At 45.8% G+C, this 23,514-nt stretch overlaps 1 protein-coding gene across 2 annotated transcripts in view; it reads left to right on the plus strand.

Moving 5' to 3' along the window:
• The window catches only part of FLNB (filamin B), a 138,973-nt gene that overhangs the window by 29,806 nt on the left and 85,653 nt on the right, over positions 1–23,514 (plus strand). The gene's annotated exons all lie outside the window — the stretch shown is intronic.

Here is a 23,514-nt window from a genome sequence, read left to right on the forward strand (position 1 = left end):
TGTTGAGTAATATTGAGAAAATTTGCATCTCACTTTAGCTGTGTAGACTGGATAAATCATTCTCGTGATATATTAGGCACCATTTTTTTAAGTGAAGTGAGAGAAACTCACTTGAGCCTGTTTAAGTGATAAAATTGTTCTTTTGTTAGGAAGGTTTATCAAGTTTTTTTTTTTTTTTTAAGGGGTATGTGGTAGAAACCCATATGAAGTTACTTAAGAAAAAGCCACTTTGCCCAGGAATTCAAAAGTCCCATAGTAGAGCTCCTCCCAAGCATGGCTGGGTCCTCAGCTTCAAATGAGTCATCAGGGTTTGATTTTCTCATCTCTTTTGGTCCTTTTGGGCTCCATGTGGTGGCAGAATAGCTTTTGGCCTCCCACATTCAAGTCTAGCCAGAAAAGAGAGAATGAGAGTGGCAAACACAGAATTGTTGCTTGTGACTCCCATACAAGTCCCAGGATTTGATGACCCCTCTAGTCACATATGCCTAGCTCTGAGCCACCTTCTGTGCTTCGGGGCACCTGCCACATTTACCCTACCCGATGCCTAGCATCAGAAACAACCAGTGACCCTTACAGACAACTGTGGGTTCACAGACCTGAGGCAGTCCTGCGGTGGGGCTCAGGAAGGCTTGGAACCAGGAATCAGGAAGCATGGAGGCTACCTCTAGTTTCTGTTTCCCCAGAGTCTATTTTTTTCCTTCTCTCTGTGGATGAGCCCTGCTAGCACCCCACACATCACGACTGCCCCGCAGCTCCTGATTGTTTCCGTTTCACTCAGTCAAGCCATGTGCAGAGACCTCAAGGGAGAATGTGATTCAGCTCATATTGGAGGTTCCATCCCAGTTCCTTTAGCTATGGAGATGGAGGCTGGGGCCCTTTAAGACAAATCTGGGTGGCTGGAGCCTATTCTAGGAGAAGATGTGATGTAGGCTGATGGTTCAGGAGGGACAGATAGATGCTTCTCCTCATTTGGTTGAGAAGCCTTCTCTCTGCATCCTAGTTGTTGCTATAAATAGTGTCAAGGGCCTGTCTCCCAAGCTAGACTTCATTGGACGGAGTTCCAGCCCAGCTACAGGGTCGCCTGCTTCCTGCCTGGAAGCACCGCCCAGGCTCAGCACTTCGGGACCTCTCTGAGCACTCCTGTCTGCTCCAACGTGGGTCCTTCCTTCCTGCAGAGGAGACGGCACCGTCTAAGAGGCATGAATGGGAATTTCCTCCTTCCAGGCCCCATGACTCGGGATGGCTTCGACTGGAAAAACTGAATCAAAGTGTGTGCTTAGGCCAAGGATTTCCCCAAACACTAATCAGCACTGATTACTTCCAGCGTGTTGCCTTTGGCTCTGCAGAGAGTTTTGTTCATTGTGGCTGCAGTGTCTGGCTCCTGCTGCTCAAAAGATGAGAAATGAGTTTGTAGGGATGAGCCCGAGTGAAGGGCTGTCCCTTCGCCAAACTGACCTTTACTAGGTGTGAAAAACCCTAATTACTGAATTCATAGGTCATTGGCTGGCCTTTTCCTCCAGCATTAACACTTGGGGGTGGAGGGTCATGATATTGCTGCTGAAGTGAAATCTTGAAAATGTGTTGAGGGAAGCTTCTATAAAAATCCTTGCTCATTGTTGAAAATGACTTTTCTCCTCTGTCTTTATGTCTTTTGAATTGAGCCCAAATGCTAAGTATGAATAGAGATGCCATGCTCCAATCCCAAGGCCATCTAAAGGAAGTAAAGCAATTCTGTGTACCTCAAACTTGATCTTGGATGATCTGAATGCAGTTTTATTATTGAGTCCGTGAAAGTTCACTAACTGTGCTCTGTAAAACAGTGGTGAAAAACTTGTAGTTGGTTTTCATAAAGTGGCTTGGAGAGCCTTGAAATGCTTTCTGGTCAGATCTTGAGTTTACAGCCTGGAAGGTAAGAGCTCAGAGAGGGACAGGATGTGCTCAAGGTCACACAGGGCATTGTGGCTAGGTTAGATCCCGGACCACCAGGTCCCAGGCCTCTGGGATTTGGCTTGTCTTTTTCCTGCCTGGTCAGGTCTTGAGTTTAAGGCTTCCCTGGTGGCTCAGATGGTAAAGAATCTGCTTGAAGTACAGGAAAGCCGGGTTTGATCCCTGCGTAGGGAGATCCCCTGAAGAAGGGCATGGGAACCCTCTCCAGTATTCTTGCCTGGACAATCCCATGGACAGAGGAGCCAGGTGGACTACAGTCCATGGGGTCGCAAAGACCAGACACGACTAACACTTTTTCTTCTCTTTTTTCTCGGTCCTGCCTGTAACTGCCTTCTGGGAAGGATGAGGCAGAACTTAGAGTCTGGAGTAATGGACAGGATTTAAAAAAAAAAAAAGCAGCTTTACTGAGATATAATTCAAACGTCACAAAATTCACCCCTTCAAATTGTATAATTTTTAGTATGTTCACAGAATTATACTACCATCACCAGTCTAGAATTTTAGAACACTTTTATCCCTGCCGCCTACCCTGCAAAGAAACCCATTAGCAGTCACTCCCCATGCTTCCCTCCACCCAGGCCCCGGTAGCCACAAATTTGTTTCTCTTACAGATTTGCCAATTCTGTACATTCATACAGTAGAATCATACAACATGTGATCTTTTTGTGATTGACTTCTTTTACTGAGGAGAGTGTTTTCAAGGTTCACCCATGTTATATCTATGCTTCCTCCCTTTTTATGGCCAAATGATGGAATGTATAGGGATTGAGTTTGAAAATAAAGCTTGAACGGTTTCAGATTTATTTTTCCTTTGCCTGGTAAGCTTTTTCCTGAGAAACCAGTCTCTACATTTGGAGATGAAATGAGAGACTTTCTCAGCCTCCCTAGATCTAAGCAGTTGCTATTGATGCTGTTCTTAAATATTTTGACACCTGGGAGAAAAGCTGGTCTTTGGAAGAAAGTGTACTCTTTCTTGTATTGCCAAGAAAATTAATACATGTTAATTAACACAGATGCTCAAAAGTCAGAGTTGTAACGAACTTTTTCCTTATGTTTATTTTCCAAATATTTGACTTGTTTAAACATTTTTAATTTTAGCAATAACGTAATTTTTCTTGCTCTACCCAAATTAATTGGAAACTTTCAACCCTGCAGACAATTTGAAAGACCAGTATAGTGCACGCCCGTGTAAATTTCTCCTGGAGTCTCCGCTTGTTAATGTCTTTCTCCATTTACATACTTTTGTCACTCTCTGTAAGTATAAATGTCTTTCTACATTTTATACTTTCCATAAAAGACCTATCTTTTATGGAACCCTTTGAGACTACCTAGATCATGACCCTTCACTCCCACATACTTCAGCAGGTGTCTCTAAGATAAAGGTCAAGTTTCCTAACTACAATGTCACTGCATACCCAAGAAGTTAGCTCTGATACAATAATAATATCTCACATAAAATCCCATGTGTCCTTTATGGTCAATTTAAAAAACCCAGGAACCAGTTGAAGATTATGCAGTTGAATTTGGTTTCAAAGTTACTTCAGCCTTTTCTTTAATTTAGAACAGCACCCATCTTTAAAAAAATAAATAATTTTTTTTTTTTTTTTGCCTCGACATTGCCATTTTGGAAGAAGTTGAGCCAACTGTCTTGTAGAATTGGTGCTTCTTAAATTTTATGTGCGTGAGAATCACAGAGTTGGAGGATGTCTTGGTGAAGCACACACTCTGGTTCTGGAAGACATGGAGGGGCCTAGGAGTTAGCATTCCCAGTAGGCTTCCAGGTGACGCCAGTGCTGCCTGCCTGCAGACCACACTTGGAGAACCGAGGCTGTAGAATGTTCCGTATTTTAGATTTGACTGTTTCCTCAGGATTAAATTCAAGTTAAACATTTGTGGCAAGTGCACTTCCCAAGGTCATGGGTACTTTCCCTTGCATCATGCCAACAGGCACATCGCATCAGTTTGTCCTATGATTTGTGATGCTCAGCGCTGTTGAAATGGTGTTTGCCAGCTCTCCATTGAAATAGCATCTTCCTCCTATTGTAATTAATAAGTGATCTTTGAGACTGCATAAATATCTTGGTCCCCAACACTTTTCACCCATTAATCAGCTTCTTGGAGGGGAAAAAAAAACATCTTGGGTTATAATCTCCAGCTGGCAACACTGCCTCTTATGTAATTAGCAATTAATTATATGGGTGTGTGAGTAATTTTTATTTTTTAAAATGTAGCTAGTGGCAGGTTCATTTCCATTTGTACTGTAAACATTGGCTTTTACAGTTTCCCAAATTTGGAAGCTTTACCAGTCCTATTTTGTATGATTCCCTTGAGAAGTATTTACATCCCGCAGCCAGGGGTAGTATGGCATATTTTAAATATCCACTAAAATAATTTTTTTAGCATCTCCTGCAGTTGCTTGCTAGAACTATTATTGGGACTCTTAAATATCCCACTGATTTCAGAAAATCACTCTTCTGTACTGGACAGGCAATTCTCACATGTTATAAGCTCTTTTTTTTTTTTTTTTAACTGAAATAAAATGTTGGGTGGCCAGGAAGGGAGTGTTTGAATAGGAGCCACTGGAAAGCGTTTAAGAAAGGTCTGGCCCTTCCCCAACCCCCGGTCCCTAAGAAGCTGCTGAGAAGGGATTTCCACGTGAGGGCTGGGTTGGAGTGCATGACAGTCTAGAACCTTGAGCAGCTCCTTCACTGTGTGGTCTGGAGGTAGAAAGATTAGGGGTGGAGAGTGTTCCAACATCCCTCTGCCCCCTGCCCCCTGTCAGAAAGATGCTGTCTGAAATTCCACCCCTGTGTCTCAGCAGCAGTATGACCAAGTTTCTGAGCCTCAGTTTCCCTGTCTGTGAAATGGGGATAATGATGGTCTTGGCCTCTTAGGGTTGTTGGACACATGAAAGGAGATGACTGAGTGGAGTGCTTGACACAAGGCTGATTACTCAGTGGATGCATATTGATTGAATGAATTTCTGGTCCTTAAAAAAGAGGTTTAAATCCTATTTTAACTTAAAACCTGTAAGTATATGTTTTCAAGTACACATGTTCTTGATTTTATTTTTCACTGTTCAACAAATGAGTACTGGTCCATATTAACAGATTCTGTATAACATTTTGGTTTACTGAGCTAATTTAAGAAATGAGATCTTTAAGTTATATATGTTTATGCTCTTCTGTGCTGGGTATACTTAAGTTGACAGCAGGTTAAGTGAATAGATTACCACTGGCCATTTTCAGAATCACCATTATTCTGGAAATAAGGTCCTAATCAGGGAGATTCATTCCACAGATGTTACCTGAGCTTTTCACTCTGTGTCAGTCACGTCTTCAGAATCTGTGGAACCCATGTGTGGTGGCAGATCACCCACCACCCACTGTTTTGTGTAGAACCGGGACATTTTCTGACAGTCACTGCCTTGACTGGAGGCCCAGTCAAGGCCCTTGACTGGTATTCTTGCAGAAACCACATTCACGGTGCATCATCCGACTTCTAGCCGTGGCATCTTTAAGGCGGGGTGTGCCATGGTGTGCTTAGTCGCTCAGTTGTGTCCCACTCTTTGCAATCCCATGACTTGTAGCCTGCCAGACCCCTCTGTCCATGGGGATTCTCCAGGCAAGAATACTGGAGTGGATTGCCATTCCCTTCCCCAGGGATCTTCCGAACCCAGCTCTCCCCCATTACAGGTGGATTCTTCACCATCTGAGCCAGCAGGGAAGCCCAAGAATACTGGAGTGGGCAGCCTATCCCTTCTCCAGGGGATCTTCCTGACCCAGGAATTGATCCAGGGTCTCCTGCATTGCAGGCAGATTCTTTACCAGCCGAACTACCAGGGAAGCCCCAGGGGATGGGGTAAGGTGGGATGAAGTGAAGTGAAGTGAAGTTGCTCAGTCGTGTCTGACTCTTTGCGACCCCATGGACTGTAGCCTACCAGGCTCCTCCGTCCATGGGATTTTCCAGGCAAGAGTACTGGAGTGGGTTGCCATTTCCTTCTCCAGGGGATCTTCCCGACCCAGGGATTGAACCCAGGTCTCCCGCATTGTAGGCAGACACTTTACCATCTGAGCCACCAGGGAAGGTGGGGTAAGGACCTGGAAAACATCACAAAGGAACCCGAGTCTCTTGCATTGGCAGGCAAGTTCTTTGCCACTGAGCCACCAGGGGAAGCCCGCAGTGATTTTTACCTACAGGTAATTCAACAGCCCCCATCCCACCTCCAGTCTTTGTTTCCCCTAAAAACTACTTGATACGTGTGCCGTTTTTTCCCCACACCATTTCACATTTTGGGAGTTAGAGCAACTTACACATTTGTTGTAATGTGTAATTGACAGTTTAGGAAACTGACGTCAAATGAAGGGGTTAAGAGTCCTTTGTGGTGGTCCCCCAAGATTGCCAGAGAAAACAATTATATTTGAAGTTCAGATAAACAGTGAATAACTGTTTAGTAGAAGTATGTTCCAAAAATGGCAAGCAGTTCTCTCATGTTCCAAGTCATTGAACAGGACACACACTAAACAGTTGATTGTCTGAATTCATATGTAACTGGATGTTCTGTATTTTATTCGCAAAATCTAGCAACCCTAGGTCCAGCTTTCTGCTCAGAAATGCCCAGGGTTTTCGTGTTTGCTGCAGGGTGCTATTTGCAGCTTCAGGAGTGTCCTAGGAGAGATCTGCTGAGGCATCTCATTAGGCTGTGGTTTACCGCGCCAGGGTAGGGGCCAGATTAGTAATTAGCTTATCTGACCTCACTCATGAGGAATGTGCTCTTGCTAGGTATTAGCGGGAGGTTTAAGCTCTCAGAGCCATTGTCAGAAGCCTGTCAGTGATGTCATCAGCTGGAAAAGCCAGAGCTCCAGTTTTGGTAATAAATGGAAATGGAGTTTCACAGGTGGGGTGCAGAGGAATTTATTCTGACAGGAAGCCTGATGGAGCCTCCCAGCCTGTATGCAGCCCCCAGCCAGGTTTTTGAATCCTGAAGAACAACCAGAAGCTTCTGACGCGGGGTGCGATTACACCGTTGGCCCAAGGCTCTGGAAAAATTGGCTTGCTCTCAGCGAACACTCCAAGAGCTACAAAGGGGGTGTCAGGATTGTTTTGCAGCTCTGAGTGGGCCCATAAATTGGGGAGGAAGGGAGGCTGATGTGGATATTGTTCATTAGACTGCTCAGAGTAGTTCTCGAAAATGCATACTTGGTACCACCTGGGCCCGCACCATCTCTGTCATCTTGCCTTCTACTGTGTGGGTGTGTGTGGGAGGGCTTAGGCAGTGGGGACAAGTCCTTAGGATTTACTGACTCACAAAACTCCCTTTTACCTTGAAATAGAGGGAACTTTACATTTTTTTTTTCAAAAGGGTAATTTGTTATGCATGAGTGGGCTGTCAAGCAAGTCCTGAGTGTGGTAACTATAGCCATTTCATTTTATCTGGAATCTCCCATAAAACATTCCGGAAAAAGAGGGGTGGGCGTTCCTTCTGATCAGGTTTTGCATCCAGGTTTCTGCCTCCTGTTGGAAGTTCCGCTTAAGCCGCTGCCCACAGGAGCAGGGCTGCTCCTGGAAGTGTTGCTGGCAGGCCTGCTTTGCCAGGTTGTGAAGGCTCCGGTGAGCAGGCAGGAAGCTCAGAGCGTCGTTCCTGAAGCTCTGGCCTCCATGGTCTCTGGCTTTCTTGCTAAATTAGAATTTGGAAGCATTGACCCTGAGTCTCCTGATTGGCTCACATAATGGCGAGGCGGAGATGGATCCTCCCAGGCCCCTCTTTTCTTCCACATCATCCCCCTGGGGCCCCACTGCTCACTGGGACAGTGTCCCTGTGTGCTGGGCAAATAGTACAGCCTCTGGGAGCCTCTCTTTTGGCATCTGTAAACCACGATGTTTGTGCCTCTTGTGGGCAAACTGCCGTAGCCAAGATGTTCAGTATTTTGTGAGCTCTTACTCTGTGGGTGGCTTTTGTTGACTGGGTATTTTAGAGGATGTCATCGAAAGAGTTTGGCCTGGTCAGACTTTAGCTTTTGAATATGCCTTGTCACAGCCTGGCCATTTATCATTTGGAACCCTCGCCATCTCTCTGACCCGTCTGTAAAATGGGAGTGTCCCAGGCCTCTCCAGTGAGCGACTGGCTTACCCCTCACTTCTGCAACACCCTTCTACTCCTGTGTACAAGAGTTCACTCATAATGTTGTTGTTCAGTCGCTCAGTCATGTCTGACTTCTTGCATCCCTGTGGACTGCAGCACACCAGGCTTCCCTGTCCTTCACTATCTTGCATAGTTTGCTCGAACTGATGTCCATTGAGTCAGTGATGCCATCCAACCATCTCATCCTCTGTCACCGCCTTCTCCTCCTGCCCTCAATCTTTCCCAGCACCAGGGTCTTTTCCAATGAGTCGATTCTTTGCATCGGGTGGCCAAAGTATTGGTGCTTCAGCTTTAACATCAGTCCTTCCAATAAATATTCAGGGTTGATTTCCTTTAGGATTGACTGGCTTGATCCCCTTCCTGTCCAAAGGTTTACCCGTTATTCATGGGGAAATGGCAACCCACTCCAGTACTCTTGCCTGGAAAATCCCATGGACAGAGGAGCCTGGTGGGCTGCAGTCCATGGGGTCGCAAAGAGTCGGACACGACTGAGCGCCGAATTCAATTCAATTCAATTCTCTAAAAAAGAAAAATTGCAATGCAGTTCTAAGAGGACCCTTCAGATTCTTTGCAGCATCATTATTCCAAGGAACTGGCAGAATCATCCTTTCTTTGTTTAGAATATGGTTTCATTACTTTAAGACAAGTCTGTGAGAAAGGAGGCTTGACCCAATAGCCGAGGGCTGCACTGGGCTCCAGGCCACACTTGTTTTCTTTTCTCTTTCCTCGTTCACTCCTCTTGGGGTCTGACTCAGCCTCATTCGCTGTCAAAGAGAGGGACGAGGGATGACCTCCTGGGTGGGGATTCTGGTGTAATTGGATTCATGTGTGGTCTGGCTGCTGCGTGGTTCTGAACCTTGGCTGTGAACTTAGAACCAAAGGGAAAACTTTAACTGTTAATGGTATTCTAGCCCCACCTCCAAGAAATGCAAATTTTATTTCCTTTAGGAGAAGGGGCAGTGTGCTTTTATATTATTATTGTATTTTCTGGATTGAAACTCCAATGGTTTCTGTGAGTAGGAGAAATGTTGAGAGTTAAAAAGAGAAGTTGGACTAGCCATGCCTGATTGGGACCACAGTCATGACGGTCGTTAACAGTAAAGCAGCCCTGATCTCTTGGGGGGCTGCCTGGAGGGATGGGATCACTGGGAGAGACTTCTTTTCTCACACTTCGAATAATTGATTGCAACATGCTATTTGATAACTAGGGAAATTTGATGATGATCAGGAAAAAACACTTTATAAATATATATACATATATATGTGTATATGTATATATATATATAGCAGTACAGACATATGAAATGACTGGGATTCCTTCAAATTCAGAACTCCTTCCAACAAGGCTACCAGAGTTCAAAGCCTTTCTTTGTAACTAGACTTAAAAGGGCCCCAGTCCCAATCATTTGAATTCCCTCAGAGGTGGCTGATCTCTCCCCCTCCTCCCTCTGAGGGTGGATTTGATTGTTAACAATGGCCTGGCTACTTGGCACCCAGCCTGGTGAGTAAGACAGCTGAGTAAGAGGGGAAAACAGGGCCTTGGGTCAGAAAAACCAGGATAACAAGTGGCAGGATTTTCTTATCTGTTCAGAGAAGCCCCAGAAGCTGCAAAAAGCTGCAGCCTCTGGACTGTTCTGTGGGCAGTGGCCGTGGCATTTATGGGGAGGGCAGGCTGTCATCTCAGCAGCTGTGGCAGCAGCCCTCAGCTTAGGGGCTCGTGGGCTGGTGAAGTCTGCTGTGCAGTGACCCACCCACTCTAAGTGACTTCAGAGCTGGTGTGGCCAGAGTGCTCAGAGGACATGAGGAAGTGCAGCTGTTGTGTAACACCATGCCCTGCGTGCCCTGAGATAGACTGTACAGAAGGCTGGTTCAGGAATCCCATGTTCATCCTGCTGCTTTTGCACTCTGCTCCTGCCAAGTCTAGTTTGTGTTCCCTGTGTTCATGGAGTGAGGGGCAGGCATTTGTGTCTGCCAGGACACTGCTGTTTATGTCTTGGCACTGATGCCAAGAATGAATGGGAGTTAAGCGTTCTCTGTTTCTCCCAGGTCTAGACACTGTCAACCCATTTTACAGATGAGGAAAATTGAGGCTTGGGAGGGTAAGATCTTGTGGTCGTAGTCGAATGGGGTGTTAACCCAAGTGGTTGTATCCCTCTGTATTTGTAGATCTGAAATTCATCTGGTAAGTCTTTTAATTTCCGAAAGAAGTCTTTTTTTTTTTGGCTTGTGGGATCTTAGTTCTGTGACTGTGGATCAAACCTGGCTGCAGCTGTGAAACCATGAAGTCCTAACCACTGAATAGCCGGATAATTTCCCCAGAAAGAAGTTTTTAAACTTCTAAGCACAAACTTAGTGCTTTCTTTTTAATTTTAAAGGCCCTGTGCTAGGGATATGGCCTTATCTTCAGATCTCTCACAGAGAAGAAAAACAGCCAGAGAATGTGCCCAAGTTGCTATGACAGGTTTTACAGGACACGGCTTCTCACAGTGCCTCCCAGAGAGCAGTAAATTTCACCTGGGGTGTCTAGGAAGGCCTGAGGCAAAGGTGGCGTTGGAAGGGGCAGAGTCAAGAGACAGGATGTTCTGAGCTGCAGAACCGCTGGGGCAGAGTGTGGGGAATGTGGAATGTGAGAGCGTCTGGAATCAGCTTCTGGCCTCAGTGCTCCAGACTTGCTGAGGCTGGGATGGACCATCCATTGTGCTGTTGGCTGGGTTGTGAAAAACCTCAAAAGGGTGGAAAAGGTCTTGGATAGGACTGTCTAGACATGTGCTACCTGCCAGCCACTTAGGGTGGTTAAATTGAAATTAACAAATTAAATAAAAGGTACAGTTGAGCATTTCAGTCACACTAACCACATTTCAAGTGCTCAATAGTCCTGTGTGGCTTGTGGCTACTGTATTAGAAGGTGCACATAATAAAACATTTCCATCATGGCAGAAAGTTCTTCTGAACAATTCTGCTATTAGTAGTGGTGCTGTAGTTTGAACTATGGTCTGTGGGGCCAAATTTGGCCCTCTGCCTGTTCTTGTAAAATTTTATTGGCACACAGACCACACCCATTCCTGCATATTGTCTCCACTTTCTCACTCAGACAGTAGTTTTGAATAGTTCCAACAGAGACGTTATGGCCAGTCAAACCTAAAACTTGGTGTTCAGTTGCTAGGTTGTGTCTGATTCTTTGCAACCCCCTGGACATTACCACGCCAGGCTCCTCTGTCCTCTCCTGTCTCCCGGAGTTTGCTGAAATTCATGTCCATTGACTCAGTGATGCTATCTAACCCTCTGCCGCCCTCCTCCTCCTTTTGTCTTCAACCTTTCCCAGCATCAAGGTCTTTTCCAGTGAATCTTCGTGTCAGGTGGCCAAAGTGTTGGAGTTTCAGCTTCAGCATCAGTCCTTCCAATGAACACCCAGGACTGATCTCCTTTAGGATGGACTGGTTGGATCTCCTTGCAGTCCAAGGGACTCTCAAGAGTCTTCTCCAACACCATAGTTCAAAAGCATCAATTCTTTGACACTTGGCCTTCTTTATGGTTCAACTCTCATCCATACATGACCACTGGAAAAACCATAGCTTTGACTATATGGATCTTTGTTGGCACAGTAATATCTCTGCTTTTTAATATGCTGTCTAGGTTTGTCATAGCTTTTCTTCCAAGGAGCAAGTGTCTCTGGCCCTTTAATAGAAAAAGTTTTCAGATTCCCTACTATGGACCCAGTGGAACAATAGAAGCTGTCCAGGCTGAAAGTGACAAAAACAGCTGTGTCTATGGCCTGAGAGGATAACTGAGGTGGTGGTAGGTAGGCCATTCATAGTGACCCCCAAGTGTCCCATGAGAGACAAATGAGGCCTTGCCCTGGCAGATATAGTTCCGCTGGTCTGTGATCCACTTAACAAAACGTCCGTCACTGAAGTCCTCTAACTTCTGGTTCTAAAAATTATTAATTGGAGCCAGGATTCTTGTCTTTGTGTGTCTTAGACTCCTGTGACACTCTGAAGACTGCACTGTTTCTTTATGCATCAGATAACATACATGGGGTTACAAAGGAAACCAGCTATGTTGAAATACAGTTACCAGAAATAAATTTTGGATCTAGTAATAAATGCACATCTGTATTGAAAGGTTTAGTAACAAAATCTAGCAGCAAGTCTAATGGCTACCATAATTTTGACATAGTGTTGAGTACAGAGGATATTTTGAGATATTGCTGACACTGTAATATGATGGGAAAAGACTGATTTCGTTGGTGGCAAAACCACAGGTGCTTCTAATAATACACCTGTGTTTTACGGTCTACATTCATATAGAAAAGACTTGCTACATTGTAGTCAAAGTTACTGAAAACAAAGAGTAAACGTTTTTTCCTATTCCAGTTCATAACCTCCCCCTGCCCCAACCCCAGCTATCCCATCTTCCCCTGCAAGAGTCCCTGACTTAGGCCATCAGTTGTGGGAAGTTAGAGGCCAGTTGAGGATGGTGGCTTGTCTCTAAATGTATTGGACACTTCATTCTAGTTCCACTTCTCTCTAGTTTGTGAGAGAATTTTTTTTACTCTTTTGGCTGCACTGGGTCTTTGTTCCTTTGCGCGGACTTTCTCTAACTGGGGTGAGCGGGGGCTTCTCTCCGTTGCACTGCGCTGGCTTCTCTTGCTGCAGAGCGTAGGTTCTAGGTGCTTGGGCTTCGTGGGCTGTAGAGCATAGACTCAGGAGTTGTGGCTCACAGACTTAGTTGCTCCACAGTATGTGGGATCTTCCCAGATCTAGGATCGAACCTGTGTCTCCTGCACTGGCAGGCGGATTCTTTACCACTGAACCACCTGGGAAGTCTGGGATATTCTTGATGCATATCATGAAGCGTGATGCCAGAGGGAAAGGAAATGTGTCAGAGGAGACTGAATCTTGAACAACAGTGGCTAAGAAAGAGCCACGGAATGAATGGTGGGCGAGGAGGGCATTCCCTGCAGAGGGACAGCCTGGGCAAAGACTTGGAAGGATGTGCAGGTGGCTGCTGGCCCAGCCTCTAGCGCAGGGAAGAGGACGTGTGGAGGCATGGGGTGAGGACTCCCCACTAGGGGAGCCAGGCAGAGACCTGCTGCAAGGGGCCTGAGACCTTCCAGAGGAGTTTGGACTGTGTCCAGAGTTGCTAGGATGTTTTGAGAATTTTGGCCCTGAGCCCATCTTATCAACTATAATAAAACACACCCATCTCTTACTTTGCAAAAAGAATATATTTATGTGTAATGTTGTATAATAATTTGAAACGTTAAAGAAAGTAGTTTTGCCGCTGCTTCTATCTGTTCTTTGTTATATTATTCGGCTATGAATACTTCTGTATTTTACTACTGACTGATGTTTCAGCAGTCATGATGCATATTTGGGGATTCCTGGGATATGAGAAAGCTAACCTATAACTCATTTTCAAAATGTGGTGAAATTTAGGACTTCCCTGGTGGTCCAGTGGCTAAGACTATGCTTCTGCTGGTGTGGGTTTGATCTCTGGTTGGGGAACTAAGATCCCACATGTTTTGTGACGTGGCCAAAAAATTTTGGGGAAAAAAAGGTAATGAAATTTCTGTGAATGCCAAAGTTAACAATTACTAAAGAATAGATAATGTTAAATGTAGGCATTTAATAAAACATTTATTAATTTCAATTTCTTTTGCTTTTCATACTTTTGGGTACCAGTTCCCCCAGTCTGCCGGTACCCAGCTTTCAAATTGCTTTGTAGATCCCCCACAAGGAGCTGTGCCTGAGGGCCATGAGGCAGCCCTGGTAGGGTCAGTGGGGAGATTTGGGTAGAGTTTTGATATGTGGGCTTAGATCAAGTAGCCAGTAAAATGGGCCTGATATTAGCTGATGGATGGTGAGCTGGGGATGCATTTAGAGGTGGTCAGCAGTATTGGAGGAGAGAGGGGATTTGGTGAGGGAGGATTGTTAAGGTGATTCAGCTGGGCTTAGTAATTGGTTGTTTAGCAGATTTGTTGATTACTGGTTGTCTGGTCAGATCGGGTGGCCTCAGCCTATGATGGTTTGGAGCGGGGCTTGGGTTCCCAGACAGACTGAGGCCAGGTCATGGTGGTGAAAACACCAGATCCTGTCTACTTGGCTGATGGTCAGTGACAAGGGCTCTGGCCTCCAACTTTGCAGAAAAGAATTTTCACAAAGATGGAAAGCAGTGAAGCAAAGTATTTATTGAGAGGAAAAAAAATACAGTCTGTGTGGATAGACACATGAGCAGATTCAAAGGGAGAGTCCCTGAGTTGCACCCTCATAGTGGTCTGAATTAATTTATGGGGTATTTCTTCCGGTTTCTTCTGGGCAGTCTTTTTCATTTGCTTGGTTCACAGTCCATATTTGGTATGCCTCAGGATCCTCCCACATGTGCGCAGTTATCTCTTAGCCAAGATGGATTTTACTGAACAGGCAGCTGGGTAGAACATTCCTTGACATAACTACCCTTTGGCCTACCAGGAGCTTTTCTGCGCATGTGTGGTCAGGGAGATCTCCTGACTTCAAGAACGAGAAGTATGTGGTCTGGGCTGGGCCCAGCCTTCTCCCTTAATTGTCCTGCTGTTCTTGTCTTGGAGTTTTGGGCAATAGGGAATGAATCTCCGATTGCTTTATCCTGTGGGCTTGGGGATGGGGAGGGGGCAGTCATCTGCCTCCTGCCTCAAATCCCTGCTGAGAGACGTAAACCCCCAGAAATCTTTTTTGGGAAGATGAAGGGCGAAGGGTCTGACTTTTGACTTCTTCAAGCTTGGAGACCATACCTAGTTGAGGTCACAGAGCTCTAGACCTATCTCACTAAAGGACCTCAGGGCGACTTCTGCTGTTGAGTCAGGATCTGCTTGGGGAGTGGCTGGAGTGCTAGCGTCAGTGGGTTGTTGACTGGTTGGTTTATTGATGAGTGGGTGATTGTTGCTTGGGTAGAAGATGCCTTCTTTTTCCTCTGTGAGTGGCACCGTACTGAGTACCAGGATCACATTGCTGCTGCAGACATAGTCTGGGTCCTGACCCTAGGACGCTTTATTACAGTTGAGCAAACCTCAGATTTGGACCCAGAGCTACACAGAGAGTGGATTTAATTAGCACCCACACTGTGTGGCTAGTTGCTTTTACTATGCTTATGAGTATGTCATTTCTCAGTAGCAACTAGGAATGCTAGTTGGGTTTGGTTCAGTTATTTCACAAATATTTTTGTTAACTTTTCCTAAGTTCTCCCATCTCCCCTGTATAGAACATTGAGAGCTAAGTTGAATTTGGGTGGAGGTTCTGGAGATTTCCCCAGATCACATAATTTAATATTCCTCTTGCTCACATCAGAATGACCCTCTCCCCCCGCCCCCATTTCTCCCAGTCCAAATTGCTGGGTTCAGTCTCTGACTCATCTTGATTGACAGTGCATTGTCTGAAGGATTTTGACATTAGAAGCTCTAAAGCAAACCCAGGCAAGAGGAGGCTGGCTTGCCTCTGTTTAAGAATTACAATTTTCACAGGATCAGTAAGATGTTTCTTAGTGTGGTTTTTAAGTGACTGGGTTTGGCCAGAATTTCATAAACACCGTGGTTAAGGAGTGTGCTGCCCTTTGACACTATCACCTAGAACCGACCTTTTGAGACCTTGCCTTTATGTGTGGAACTGGAGGCTTCCAAGTCACAAGATTCTAGTTTCTTAATTACTGCCACCACAACAGTTGTAGATTAAAGACAGCCTTTGTAACTTATTTCCTGTTTTCTTTTTGTGTCTCTTTGTCTGTCTCCTTCACCCCCACACCTACCGGTTTCTTAAAACATAATTTCCCAGCCTATGGGAGGATTTAGAAGTATCTATAGAGATCTGAAGCAATGGCAACCCACTCCAGTACTCTTGCCTGGAAAATCCCATGGATGGAGGAGCCTGGTGGGCTGCAGTCCATGGGGTCACTAAGAGTCGAAAACGACTGAGCGACTTCACTTTCACTTTTCACTTTCATGCATTGGAGAAGGAAATGGCAACCCACTCCAGTGTTCTTGCCTGGAGAATCCCAGGGACAGGGGAGCCTGGTGGGCTGCCGTCTCTGGGGTCACACAGAGTCGGACACAACTGAAGCAACTTAGCAGCAGCAGCAGTTTAATGAAGACTTTCCAAAATATCTTCTGGAGACTAATAGTGTCCTTTGGGACAGTATTTAAAAAGTTATCTAGTCACATAAAGTTGGGAAATACTGCGTGACATCCTAGTGTTCTCTTGGAGATTGTACAGGTACATTTGGCTAGTAAAGGCTCTGAGAAGTCCTGCTGCAGGTTAAAACTGTTCAGCTCCATATGTCTTCAGCTTATTTGGCCCCAGAAACCCTTTTGTCTTAGAAAACCGGCTAGTGTCTAGTGCGCTCATTTCTAAGTTGTGGTGCTTGTGGTACTCAAGATGGTTTCAGGTGTTATGTGACCGACATTTAAAGTTGTAACAATTATATGCGTATTTCCACAGGTAGTTTAAACAAAAAAACAGCTAGTGCATCATCCACTCATTCTTTCATTCATTTGGCTAAAGAGAAAAAGTTTGTTTAAGGTGGGGGTGGGGGGGGGTAAGACTAGTAAATGGCCCAGAAAAACATCTACTTCTGCTTCATTGACTAGACTAAAACCTTTGATCGTGTGGATACCAACAAACTGAAAAATTCTGAAAGAGATGGGAATACCAGACCACCTGACCTACCTCCTGAGAAGTCTGTGTGCAGGTCAAGAAGCAACAGTTAGAACCGGACATGGAACAACAGACTGGTTCCAAATCAGGAAAGGAGTACGTCAAGGCTGTATATTGTCACCCTGCTTATTTAACTTATATGCAGAGTACATCATGTCAGATGCCGGGCTGGATGAAGCACAAGCTGAAATCATGATTGCTGGGAGAAATATCAATATCATCAGATATGCAGATGATAGCACCCTTATGGCAGGAAGCAAAGAGAAACTAAAGAGCCTCTTGATGGAAGTGAAAGAGGAGAGTGAAAAAGTTGCTTAAAACTCAGCATTCAAAAAACGAAGATCATGGCATCCAGTCACATCATTTCATGGGAAATAGATGGGGAAACAATGGAAACAGTGACAGACTATTTTCTTGGGCTCCAAAATCACTGCAGATGGTGACTGCAGCCATGAAATGAAAAGACTTTTGCTCCTTGGAAGAAAAGCTATGACCAACCTAGACAGCATGTTAAAAAGCAGAGACGTTACTTTGCCGACAAGGGTCCATCTGGTCAAAGCTATGGTTTTTCCAGTGGTCATGTATGGATGTGAGAGTTGGGCCATAAAGAAAGCTGAACACTAAAGAATTGATGCTTTAGAACTGTGGTGTTGGAGAAGACTCTTGAGAGTCCCTTGGACTATAGGATCAAACTAGTCAATCGTAAAGGATATCAGTCCTAAATATTCATTGGAAAGACTGATGCTGAAGCTGCAGCTCCAATACTTTGGCCACTTGATGCGAGGAACTGACTCACTGGAAAAGACCCTGATGTTGGGAAAGATTAAAGGCAGGAGGAGAAGGGGACGACAGAGGATGAGATGGTTGGATGGCATCACCAACTTGATGGACACGAGTTTGAGCAAGCTCTGGGAGTTGGTGATGGACAGGGAAGCGTGGAGTGCTGCCGTCCATGGGGTCGCAAAGAGTCAGATGCGACTGAACTGAACTGAAAATGACTCAGGTGGTCAGAAGATAGAGCCAGGTTTCTGAATGTGACTTGTGGGATAGATATGCCTCAGAGCCAAGTTCAGGCAGAGCTGGTGTTCTTGCTAAGGCAGGAAGCAGCTTCTGACCCAAGAGTGGGACTCTTTCGATGCAGAACTGGTGATGACGACATTTGACAGCAGGATGTGTGTCTCTAGCCACGGCGGCTGCAGTCGGGTGATGTTTCGCGTGTTTAGCGTGTCACTCGCTGGCCCTGCACTCGGCCCCTGTGCCTCAGGAATGTTAGGACGTGTTCCCATTTTAGCAGCAACGCCGACTTGCTGTGTGCTTGGTCTGTTTATCTTACTGCCATGGCCATTTATCATGGGACAGAGTTCAGGGGCCTGGAGATAAATCTCTTTTAGGAGGATGATGTAACCCCTCAGCGTTTATTTCCTCCTTGACTTTTGCTGGTTTTGAAAGCCTGTGCGATACCATCACGTCCGTGTCTGGGTCCCCTCCTCTGCAGCCCAGGCTTGTCTCCAGGCGGAATGATGAGCGCAGATACTGGAGTTCAGATCTCCTCCTCCTCTTACGTGCTATGTGACTCTGGACACTACTTTTGTTCTTACCAGTTTTTCCATCTGGAAAATGGGGCTAACAGTGATACTTTGTAAAGCAGTAATGAGAAGTCAGTGGGAGGGACTGCACTGGGCTGGACCCCAGGTCTTCATGTATAACTGAGAGGCTGGGCCTCTGCATCATGGGAAGGACACTCTTAGGCTACAGGGATGTGGAGGGAGCAGGAAGGTGGATGGTTGGTATTTTTTGTTGTTGTTGTTGGCTTGAAAGACATGCCCAGAGGCACCCAGATGTCTCCATCTTTGTGCAATGTAATCCTCAACATCTTCCACTCCTCCAGCAAGCTATTTGGAAGTGGCCAAAGGCCACCTTCTGAGGCATGGAGCGTGCTTGTCTGGGATAGGTGTACCTAGCTGAGGAATGGGAAGGCAATTGGATGACCAAATATGGGAAGATGAGCGAAGGAAGTCACCACAAGGCCAGCCTTGAAAGCCTGAGAAGCCTCCTGTATTCATTTGTTGATTGGTATCATTGCCTGTGGTGACGATCAAGGGTGTTGTGAAAAGATGAGAAACTGGCTTCCTCCTGCTCCCCTCACCCCTGTCCCCTGCTTCTCCACTCAGATGCAATGGCAATGTTGGTGGGAAATATCTCTTCTAGAGCGGTTTTATAGATATATGAACCCAATTATGTCCTTTCCCCTGGCTGGCCACCCCTTTACTCCAATTCCAACCTGTCATACCCATGGCTTTCATCATTTGATCAGTTCAGTTCAGTCGCTCAGTCGTGTCCGACTCTTTGCGACCCCATGAATCGCAGCACACCAGGCCTCCCTGTCCATCACCAACTCCCAGAGTTCACTCAGACTTACGTCCATCGAGTCCGTGATGCCATCCAGCCATCTCATCCTCTGTTGCCCCCTTCTCCTCCTGCTCCCAATCCCTCCCAGCATCAGAGTCTTTTCCAATGAGTCAGCTCTTCGAATGAGGTGGCCAAAGTACTGGAGTTTCAGCTTTAGCATCATTCCTTCCAAAGAAATCCCAGGGCTGATCTCCTTCAGAATGGATTGGTTGGATCTCCTTGCAGTCCAAGGGACTCTCAAGAGTCTTCTCCAACACCACAGTTCAAAAGCACATTTTATCATTTGATAAAACCTGTCAATTTTCCCACATCAGTGCCTATAGATCCCGACAAGCAACTTTGTCCAAATGAAGAGTTCCTTAACATTTGCATTGCTATGCTGCTTTCTTCTGGGGAGTGTTTGTCAAAATTTATTATGAAAGTGGAGGGGAATTTTGGGGAGAATGGATACACATATTTGTATGGCTGAGTCCCTTCGCTGTTTGCTGAAAACTATCACAACAACATTGTTAATCGTCTATACCCCAAAACAAAATAAGTTGTTAAAAAATACAAAAAAAGGAGTAAGGTTTAAATTAAAAGAAAATTCAAACAACATAGGAGCATGTTCAAACAACAGGAAAGAAAGCCCATCTTTGCCATCACCCAAGTCTTTTTCCCAGGGAGAGCCAGTGAGCACTGTTAGTGGTGCAGGCTTCTAGATCTTTCTGCTCAGACACAGAGTCATGCCTTGTCAAAAACAGGATTGCACGAGCTAAGCTTTTCTACACATTACCCTGTTCCCTTAATGGAGGCCCGTCTCTGCTGGAACACACGTATCTTTCTCACTCTTTTCACAGAGGCCTGTTGCCCGTTATTCTCCTACACAAGAGTGTTCTATAACCTTTATTTAACCATTTATTCTGGGGAAGGCATTTAGATTGTTTTCAGTCTCTGTTCTCCCCGGCGCCCCCCCCCCCCATTTTATTATAGTTATGAACTGTTTTAATGGTTAAAGGCCACTTTCATACCCAGACCTCTTCTTTCCCCCACTAGGAAAAGAAATCACGTTAGGGAACCTCGCTGAATACTTTGTGCCTCCAATTGAATTTTTTGACCTTGCTTTTAATTTTCTGTCAGCAGTGGCCCAGCCTGGCCACTGCAGACTTCTTAGGAATCTGCTGGAGGAGTCGGGGTGGCCTGCAGATTTTAGCAAACTGCCAGTTCATTCAGCAGCTCACTAAGCAAAGAACATCTTGATTCTATCAGACTTAATCCTGGGTCCCTGATGGGCTGGCTTTTGTGGTTGTTAGCAGATGGAATGCTGCGTTGGAGGGCGGAGTTCTGGGATATTTGGTCTTCTGAGCCGTCTTGAAACAGAATTGAATGGCGTGGATCTTTCCCAGTGCTCTCGGGACATGGGGAAGTCCCCACACTCCATATGTTTACAGTGACACAGTGGTGGTTGTCATAGTCCTTGCTGAAGTGGCGGCACCCTCGTCGGTCAGACTGCTACCTGCTTCACTACGTTCTCTCGCAACTGTTTGCTGAGAAATGAGCGTCCAGTTATGACGCTCATCTTACAGAGCAGGGTGGTGGCCCGTCCTAGTCCCACGGCCAGGCGTGGCTGCGCCTGGGAGAGGGACCAGGCTCACTGACTGACTTAGCATCCCTGGCCTCTGGGCTCCTTGGCTACCAGTTATTTCAGCAAGTGAGCTCCCCTTTGTTTAAGTGGGTTCATCCCTGCCCCCCCACGCCCATGCTCTTTACACGGTGGAGGGGGAGATGCTGGTGGTGTGGAATTAATTTACAGGAAGGAGCCCCATGTCTGGGCTGAGACAGCTCTGTTGTGATTGGGTGGCATGTGTATCCAGAGGCTCATGTAATTGTGGGTTGAAGGTCCAAATTCAGGGGGAACAGAGCTGAAGACCCCATACAGAAAATGGCAATATAGGTATCTGTCCCTTGAGAACTTCCTCTCCTCCAACCTCATCTTCTTTCTGTTGGTAATGGTGAGAGCCAGCAGTCATAAATTATTTGGAATTTCCCTCAGCTTGGTTCCCATTCAAGACTTTAAATTGGGAGTTTTGTTCCTTTTATGACTTCACAATCTTTGGGCAGGCTGCCATTTCTATAACTGGTTCATATGAGTTGTAACATGAGGTGAGGTATGGGGGGGAAAATGCAAACTGATTTCTCCCTTTTCAAACTGAGGAAGTCACCTTGATCTGATTTTTGTAACAAGGCTCAACTTTTACAAGTTTGCAGTGGAAGAATGAGTCCCTATCCTGTTCATCATCATTATTATATTTTAGCTTTTATTCTTAATTGTAAAAGGAATAAAGAACACTCAGGGGACATAGCCTAGCATGAGACACAAAAGGCAAAAAATTATGTGTGTGTGTTTGTTTGTTTTTCTTTTCTTTTTCTTTTTTCACCTTAAAAGGTCTTTAGTGTCTTGCCTTGGGGTGGGGAGCTAATGCTGGTTTTCATTATAATGATGCTGTATCTTTTTGTGGAATATTTTAAAGCCAATCTAACTTATTTTCTTATTTTAAAGTGTAATTTGTATTTGGCACAGGGCCTGACACTCAGTAGGCAGTTAGGAAGTTATTTGTTGGCTGCAAGAATAGATGAGTAAAGTGAGCTTTTCAAGAATGCGTCCTTATTTCTGTTTTCCGGGGAAAATGCAGGTTAATATATTGGTTTGGGTCCGCAAGAGCAGAGCTGAAGCGTCTCCCTTCTAACTCAGTTTCCCTGCCAAGCAGCCGTTCTGCGTGGAGGACTTGCCAGATGAAGGGCCAGGGTAGGGATCTTTAGAATCTCCAGTCCCTAGGGTGCAGCAGAGGCTGAGCAAGTCATGGTTGAGGCAGGGGCACTAACGATCCCGCCCTGACTCCTGCTTGCACCTCCCAGGTCCTGTGCTGTCACTATTTACCACATTCTTTCCCTGGAACCCTAGCAGTTTGGGGGTGGTGGGAATGAATGGGGCCAGATCAGAAGGGCTGCTGCACTCCCCTCCCAAGCACAGCTGCTTACTGGCCATGCTGCCCAGGGGTGGGGCCTGTCCATGTGCACAGTCTCCTCATCTGTAGAATGAGCGTCGTAACTGTGCTTGCCTTGTGAGAGCCGTCATGACATCATGTGTGTTCAGAAAAGTCGGAAGGACAAGAGTTCGGGCTCTGGGGAATTCCATAGTTTTTCTTGCTAAAATGATGCATAAATACATTTTCATCAGTTAATATTACTATTACAGAAGACTTTAGAAAATATTTATATAGCTTGATGACTTTCTGCGCTGAAAGAAATAGTTCTGCTTTATCCTCTTTCTCTTTAGAGTAGTATTGATAATAAAAATAAGCACTGGGTTTTGATATCTGAGAAGCATGTTGTAGTTCCTGAATGGGAAAGAACAAAGAAATCCTTGATAGGACTTTTTTTTTTTTTTTAATGCCAGCATGTCCTAGATCAGCTATTCCCTGGTAACTCAGTAGGTAAAGAAGCTGCCTGCAGTGCAGGGGACCCAGGTTCGATCCCTGGGTCAGGAAGATCCCCTGGAGAAGGAAATGGCAAACCCCTCCAGTATCCTTGCCTGGAAAATCTCATGGACAGAGGACCCTGGTTGGCTGCAGTCCATGGGGTCACAAAGAGTCGGGCACAACTGAGCAACTAACAGTATCAGGATCTGAATTAAACAAAAATAAAGAGTTTGGGCTCAGAGGGCAGCAGAGAGAACTGTGGTTAAATTTAGGCTCTCCTATGTCATTTTTGGGAGACACCTCTGTGAGCCTCTGCTTTCTCATCTGTAAGATGGGGTTAACTGCAAAAGCCATCCTGATAGGGTGGCTGTGAGGGTCACATGAGGCAAGGCCTGTGGCCCAGAGGAGAGGTCTGCACGAGGGCTGCTGTCCTGTTTTGGCTGCTGTTGATGTCAGGAGAGGACGTGTTTAGAAGTCTTTCTCAGGTCGTTCCTCCTGCCCGTGCTCCTTTCCTTGTGGGCTTCCCTCTGGGCTCTGCACAGGATGAACAGTGACAAGCTGAGCTGGAGTTAAAGGTGATGAGGGCCTCTGTTCACAGCCAGTGTTTATTATTTCAGCTGGACGTGTTCTCAGAGCATTTGTGGCTGGAAGCTGTGAGGGAGGGACAGACGCCTCCATGCTGAGGCCTCTACAGCTCACGCTGGGGTTTACCTGCACCTCCCAGTGGCTGAACTCTGGGCTCCTTGACTCAGGGCTCAAGCTCAGGAGTCCCTGCGGCCTTGTCCTGATGGCCACTCAGGAGAACTGTGGGGCAGCAGTGGGATGACTTAATGCAGGGGCCTGAAGTTTTAGGGTCAAAAAGCTAGTTTAGATGCAC

This window comes from Budorcas taxicolor, chromosome 1, assembly GCF_023091745.1.
Source record: "Budorcas taxicolor isolate Tak-1 chromosome 1, Takin1.1, whole genome shotgun sequence".
In the NCBI taxonomy this organism is placed as follows: Eukaryota; Metazoa; Chordata; class Mammalia; order Artiodactyla; family Bovidae; genus Budorcas; species Budorcas taxicolor.